Source organism: Narcine bancroftii, chromosome 9, assembly GCF_036971445.1.
Source record: "Narcine bancroftii isolate sNarBan1 chromosome 9, sNarBan1.hap1, whole genome shotgun sequence".
Taxonomy (NCBI): Eukaryota; Metazoa; Chordata; class Chondrichthyes; order Torpediniformes; family Narcinidae; genus Narcine; species Narcine bancroftii.
The window spans coordinates 81334189-81341188 of NC_091477.1; the positions used below are offsets into that span (position 1 = coordinate 81334189).

Genomic DNA, 7000 nt, shown 5'->3' on the forward strand with positions numbered 1-7000 from the left:
ACCCGCGAGCAGTGGTGATGCCCGTTGAGGGAACCAACAAGGGTTTTTATTTGAAATCACGTGACAGTGGATCTGCACCCAAGATGGTGGTGCCTATAAATTGGCAGCAGCCACGAGGGGCTGCAGAGTACGGGGAAAAAGAGGACTGGAGCAGGGCACCAGAGGATGGGAAGACATCCCCACCTGCCCAGTCTGAAAGGGAGAAATAGAGATGACCCGCAGCGATGGTGACCACAGCAGGGAGGGGCTCTGCAGCTGAGGAACCAGTGCATGAAGCAGGCCACTGACGACTCTCGAGGTGAAGAACCCATGGAAGCTTTGGGCTGCTGGAGACTTCTGTCGGGAGACACACACCAGGCTGTAGACTGCTGAAGAAGTGCCAGGTATCAGAACCGGGATGCGAGGAAGTGCAGAGGGCACTGAAGGGTTCATAACCGTATTGGAGGTTCAGATCTAGAGCTCAGGTTGCCAGGGAAAGCTGGAGGCGAATTTTCAGACACTCGGTGACTCTCTTTTGCTTCTTTCACTGACTGCAATTTGACTGTAAGAGGCGCTTAGCAAATTCCTGTCAGTGGTAAATCTGTCTGCCTTGAAGCAGGCAAAAAGAAATGTCATGTAATATGACACTTTTATTACTATGACAATAAAATGAATCTTGAAAAATTAACTATTTCATCAACTTAAAAATAATTTTAAGTATGGAAAATACATGTTAATCAAAGCATATCCAAATTTGTAATTGCGATTTACATTTTCTAAAAATATTCAGTAGCATGCCAAAAGTAATAAAGACAAGTTCAACAAGAAAAACTATTCTTTGACATGCATAAACCAAGCCAGCCTCTTGTACTTCAATCAATGTTCATCCAATAGGAACAATTAAAAAAATAAATCAAAGATGTAATGGCGAGTCTCTGCTATATGTGATAAATTTTCTGCCACATCATGTATACAATGACTCCAAGTTAAAATGACCTTATTTAAGGAAATCCAATCATTCAAATTGTCTCATTTAAAAAAAATATTTTCAACTTAAAATGTTTCATGGTATTTATTAATGATTGGTTACAAAATATTTAACTTTCATATAATTTTGCGATTAAAGATGTGGATTTTTTTTTAATATGCATTGGTTATTCAATAAAATAACAATCATATTAACTATTACCTAGAAAGGCAAGCTATGTGTTGCTATGGAAAAGGACTGGTTCTCAGGAAAAGACATTCATGTCACCCAGGGACTTCTTGCCCTTCCCATGCCCCAGAAGCCAATTCCCTACAAAGGGACAGAGATGAAATTCACCATCATCTCTACTTCAACGGTGGAGTTTGGCCAATTCAAAGATCAAGACCTCAAACTTAGAGTCTACATGCAGCACTGATCCAGCCAGCTCTCCTTTAGTTTGAGGCAAGATGACTGGAGAAGGCACTTCAAATCAATACGGTGCTTGACAAAACCCTTCAATTAATAGCATCAGTGTCCTCTCCCATGCCAGCATCCCTAAAGGCAAATCCTTTATTGGATTCCATCAACTTGGGAAGACCATGTCATAAGCACTCCCCAAAACAGACTCCTGGAACTCAATTCCAAGTTTTGTCAGAGACTTGCTGAAAAAGTTTGATTTTAGGAGGCATATTGAGCACAATGCTTATTACAGCACCAGTGACCTGGTTTCAAATCCAGCACTGTCTATAAGGAGTTTGTGCGTGGATACCTGTGTGAATTTTCTCCTCGAGTTCCAATTTTTGCTCCCCATCTTCTAAACCTGTACGGGCTTTGTAAGTGCATCTTGGCGCCTCACAGTTCGGCGGGCAGCAACCTCCTTTGAAGAAGACCGCAGAGCCCACCTCACTGACAAAAGACAAAGGAGGAAAAACCCAACACCCAACCAACCAATTTTCCCCTGCAACCGCTGCAACCGTGTCTGCCTGTCCCGCATCAGACTTGTCAGCCACAAATGAGCCTGCAGCTGACGTGGACATTTACCCCTCCATAAATCTTCGATGGTGAAGCCAAGCCAAAGAAGAAAAAATAAGTGCATATATCTGGGTAGCACTGGCTCTTGGCCCAGAGGCCATGGTGCTACATCTCTAAATTTTACATTTCTAAAGCACAGAGAAGGAACAAAATTTAAATTGAGTATGGAGTCCATGTCTCAGACGCACACAAAAGCTCAGTGGAAGGAACGCATTCACTTTGCAATGCACCACCTGACCTACCCATGGCAGAGAATGCAAATTTCCCCATTGACTCATCAGCCATTTCACAACCCAGAGAACTGGAACAAAAGCAGTAATCTTCAAATCCAGATAGCTACAGAAGACTTATGACTTCTCATTCATCCTTAACTGTTCCAGACAACTCAGTTAAATTTAATCTGACTACACAATCACTTGGTAAGGCACTATGAAATATCCTTTTAATCACAGAAAAATAAATGGCTCAGACAGCATCTGAAGGAGTAAATGTTTTCTAACAATAACAGCTTTTCCCTCTACAAATTACACAGAACTTTGCTTTTCTTCACAATGGTTGGAGGACAAAACTTGACAAAAAAAACTATTTTGATGCATTATATTGGGTTAGTCATATTTTTTTTAAATAAGTGCAGAAATATGTTAGCCAGTTCCAAACAACTATTTAGATAATTATGGTTTACGTTAAACAACCCACATCTTTAATCATAGAATTATATGAAAGTTGATCTGCAAAATTATATTACTTTCTTCAAAGTACAAAGACAATCCAGACTGCCCCTAGCATCTTTTCAAGAAAGCCAGCTGATTTGCATTTCTAGCATTTTTTCCCTTAACCATGTGAAACAAGTCAACAAAAAAATGTGCCAAGAGAAACAAAAGCTGCAGAAATCTTGGGCAGAGAATTGCTGGAGGAACTCACTGCATGGGTGGAATTGGTCAGTCAATAGTGTTTTTATATATATATAAAGGAAAATTTCTGTTAAATAATTTGCATGCTTATCCTCTGGAGTGGTCATTTACACAGCACTTTTCCTAAGCAATTTACACTCCCTTCCTGTGTTGCAGAGTTTGTTGGAGGGTGAAGGTCATATTCTTTAGCCCTGTTTCTTACAGAGTGCCTGCGGTCAATTTATACTGCAAGCGCTCTGTAAAAGTGTGTAGGGGTCTTTGTGGAAAAATTACGGGATGGAGTTTAGCAAATAAATTCTGTCAGGACATTTTTACGTTGCCAGAGCAGTAGAAATTTTGCGCAGCAGCTGTGTAAAAAAAGTACCTGATGTTTGGAGTCTGAACCTTCTGTCAAGATTAAGAAAAGAGAAAACTACATGTAAGGGGGAAAAAAGGTCAGGAGAGGGGATAAAAGATGACAGGTGTAGTCTGCTCATCAAACATGCTAACATTTGTTAGAAGGTCACTGTCACTATTTTATAATTGTAAACTTGCTTAATACACAGGATATTGGTTACCACTCTCACAACAGGAACTATCTCACATGACAGAAACCATAAAAATTTTTGAGGATTATTCCTGCAGAGGTATACCAATACATAAGTGATTTAAACAAACCTGCCAATGTTGGACTCATTACAATTTTGTTGGCAACAATAGCATGCTATGAATCAGTAAATAAAACACTTTTAAAGCATTCACCAGGTAATCACAATAACCAAAACCTGCACAAAATAGTTAATGAAATTTAAATATTACAATACTTGCATTTGTAAAGGTTGCAAAATTTCCATTTTCAAATCATGACATTAGTAAAATACACTGACCTCAAGCTAAAAATCAAAAGAGAATTAAATCCACAATTCCAGAAGCCTTAATAATCATAACCACAGTTAAAAAACAAACTTTTATAATAGGGTAAACATTGACCCAAAAATCCACAGCCTGATTTTAACCTAACATCTTACAAATCAATACCAAATAAATACTTCTGAAGGCATAACAAATTCCAAATGACAGAGGGTGTAATGCAACCTCTAATGAATATGGTAAACAAAAACCCAAGCATTAAAAATGAAGAATATCATTAAATAATTTGCATAGTTTCTTGGAAAAGTTGGTACAAATCACATTTTCCAAGAGTTTGTCTAGGATTTCCCCTTGGTTCATTTGGAAATTTTGGTCCACACCAAACAATTCACTTGAATTTAAAAAAAATCATCCAACAGAATACCAAAATGTGAAGAATATATAGTTATACCAGAATAACTTTAGATTTTCTCTGGCAATGTAAGAAACAGTTTAATCACATTTGTTTTACTGGGACAACTCACATCTAAGGACGAGTTGGATTCTGTAATATTTCTTCCACAAAGTGAAAAAACCCTCAGCTCTATGTAGTCAAAGAAATTGGAAAATAAATATGAATGCTTCCTACTTAATGATAGTAATTATTGTTCTTTCCATAATTTGCTGAATCAACTTGAATGCTCAATAATTTTGCACTACCCTCTCAGCAACAATCTTATTTCCATCCTTCAGTCAACAATTAAAATACTATACTCAAAGTTAGCTGACAATAATTCTACAATTAAAATACATGGATTTATTCATCTGAGATAAGTAGTGTGTTAAGCAACTCAACAATGACACAAAATCTGTTCTGGGGTGCAGCCTTCCATTAAAGACCCAAGTTTATTTACAACACCATTTTCATGTTAGTCATTGAGCTGTTGGAAAGAAAACTCCATGAACTTACATTATAGAAAAGACATTCCAAATTAGCAAACAGCACTTGTGACACAATTTTATGTCTTTCAACCATGACATTATTTTCATAAACCTTCAACCATGACAATAATATTTCAATAAACTTAACTGTCAAAATTGTTGCATGATATATAGCTAAAATCACTTATTTTGTCCAAGACCCAACTATGATAAACAGAACTTTTCAACATCAAATATAGATTAAGCAAAAAGAACAATCTGGTTGGTCTTTCAATAATGAATTTAGGCTCATAATAATAAAATCTAATCATATCCAGCAGACAGATATTATCCAAAGCCACAAACATAGATTTATTCCCAGTACATTTCTTTTCCTCTACTATTTTGGTTTTGGAAAAAGAAACACAAGAAAGCTCATGCCAAGCAATCAGTACTGAATATGTAATATGCCGGACACAACTTGTGGTGATTCTGGTGCATAAAGTGATTGCAAAAGCAATTAGTTCATCTAACAAACATTCGCTTTTTCACCAAAATCTTTGAAACAAGCCTGCAGTTTTCACTTCAATGCTCAACAAGTAGCAACTTGGATTTCCAAGCATATTCTATGAAAACAAAATTTTCCCCAATTCCTTCCTCCCCCCCCCAATAGCTTAACAGTCTGAAATGAATGTATACATTTTAAAATAACGTACAAATATCAATACACGATTATAGTACATGAATTGAAACTGGTTTCCACACTTCAAAGAAAAACAAAATTTAAATATTCTCAGCATGTCAACTCAATTTTAGAATGGCTGCAAATTATGAAGCGTTATTTCCTTCGTCGCATGAAGATTTGTTTTACACATGCTTATTGCTTATATTTTCCATATCAAAGCTTAGGTTTTAATCACGGGCAACTTAAACTTCATACATTCATATTTACCAGGTTTGTTTTCAGGGTTTTAAAAAAAACACCACACACCTAAATTTTATGATTTGACTATTTCCAAGACTGACAACTCACTGCACTTTTAGGGTTTCAGGTCAACCCCAATAATTTAAGCGCCTAGTGTAAACCAATCTTTTGTTTTTAAAAGACATAGACAACAGAAGAGAGCAGCTTTTAATCAGAATATAGCAGGTTAGTAGAGACAATTGATCTCGCACCATGAAGAAAACGAGCACTTATTTAAAGACACTTTTTTTTCACCCCTCCCCCCCCCCCCACAACCTCACCCCACCCCCCAAGCACCATCATAAGAGATAACAAACATTAAGCCAGATTGGTTTTAATCTTGTAAAACTGGCTGCTGGGCGGAAGGATGGGTGAGAATAGCCAAGAAGAGTCATGAGCATGTCGTCACCTGACTCCAGTCAGAATTAGAGTAACAACAACAAAAAAAAAGCCGAGAGATCCCCAAAGAAAAGGCAGAGGCTCCAAACCGGTTTCCCGATTTTCTAAAGGGGCTTGACTTTCTCGTGTTGGCTCATTTCGCTCACAATCCCGCGGAAGGAGAGGGAGGGGGGGGGGGCATCAAGCAGCGAGGGGAAGAGAAGAAGAAGAAGCCCACACTCCAGCTTCCTTCGTCAGGCCCGCCTTTTGTGTGTGTGTGTGTGTGTGTGTGTGTGTGTGTGTGTGTGTGTGTGTGTGTGTGTGTGTGTGTGTGTGTCCCTGCACGTCCCTTCGTCTGCTGGGGGCAATTGAACCACATTCGTCGTTTAGCCCCCCTTTTTAAAAAAAAGAACTGTGTGTGTGGACGTACAATGAAGTGACGCGAAAACGTTGGAAAGCACAACTTTCCCCCAAATTCCGCCACTTCACCCAACAGACAAGCAGTCGAAATAAACACGGGGTGAACAAGGAGAGAAAGTCTTTTTTTAAAAAAGACGTGAACTCGAACTGGAGCCACATTTCCCGCTCCCCTCCCCCCAAACACACACACAGCGTCCGAGCCCCGTCCTCCATCTTAGATCCGCACTTCGCTCGCCTCTTTTCACTCAAAAAAAAAGATTAAAAGTTCAAAAATACTAACCGTCCCTGCCCATTTTGGAACCGTTTTCCCCTTCCCGCTCGACGGCGTAAGAAAATATCGAGTTTGAAAATTGATTAAATTAAAAATGGGAATAGTTAACGCCGCGTCTTCACAGGACGAGCAATCCTAAGCCGCCATCTGGTGGCATTTTCCACAATCGAATGGCGCAATGCAAATCCAGACAAAGATTGCCCTCTGGCGGCCACCATCCGTGGCCTGGCTCGTGCCCGCGCCCGGTCGCGCGCCTCGAAGGCGGAGCGGTTGTGCAGGTTGCGGTGAGGGGGGACCTTGGGCCACGCACGCGCTCTCCCCTTCGCGCG

The 7000-nt window shown here is 39.4% G+C and overlaps 1 protein-coding gene across 4 annotated transcripts in view; it reads right to left on the reverse strand.

Annotated features, from left to right (window-relative positions):
* stag1a (STAG1 cohesin complex component a) overlaps positions 1 to 6999 on the reverse strand; it is a 243211-nt gene extending 236212 nt beyond the window's left edge. For all 4 annotated transcript variants that reach the window (XM_069896613.1, XM_069896609.1, XM_069896612.1 and 1 more), the window contains exon 1: positions 6681 to 6999. The gene's annotated coding sequence lies outside the window, so the exon portion shown is untranslated. The remainder of the gene's footprint in view (positions 1 to 6680) is intronic.
* Between the last annotated feature and the right edge of the window lies 1 nt (position 7000).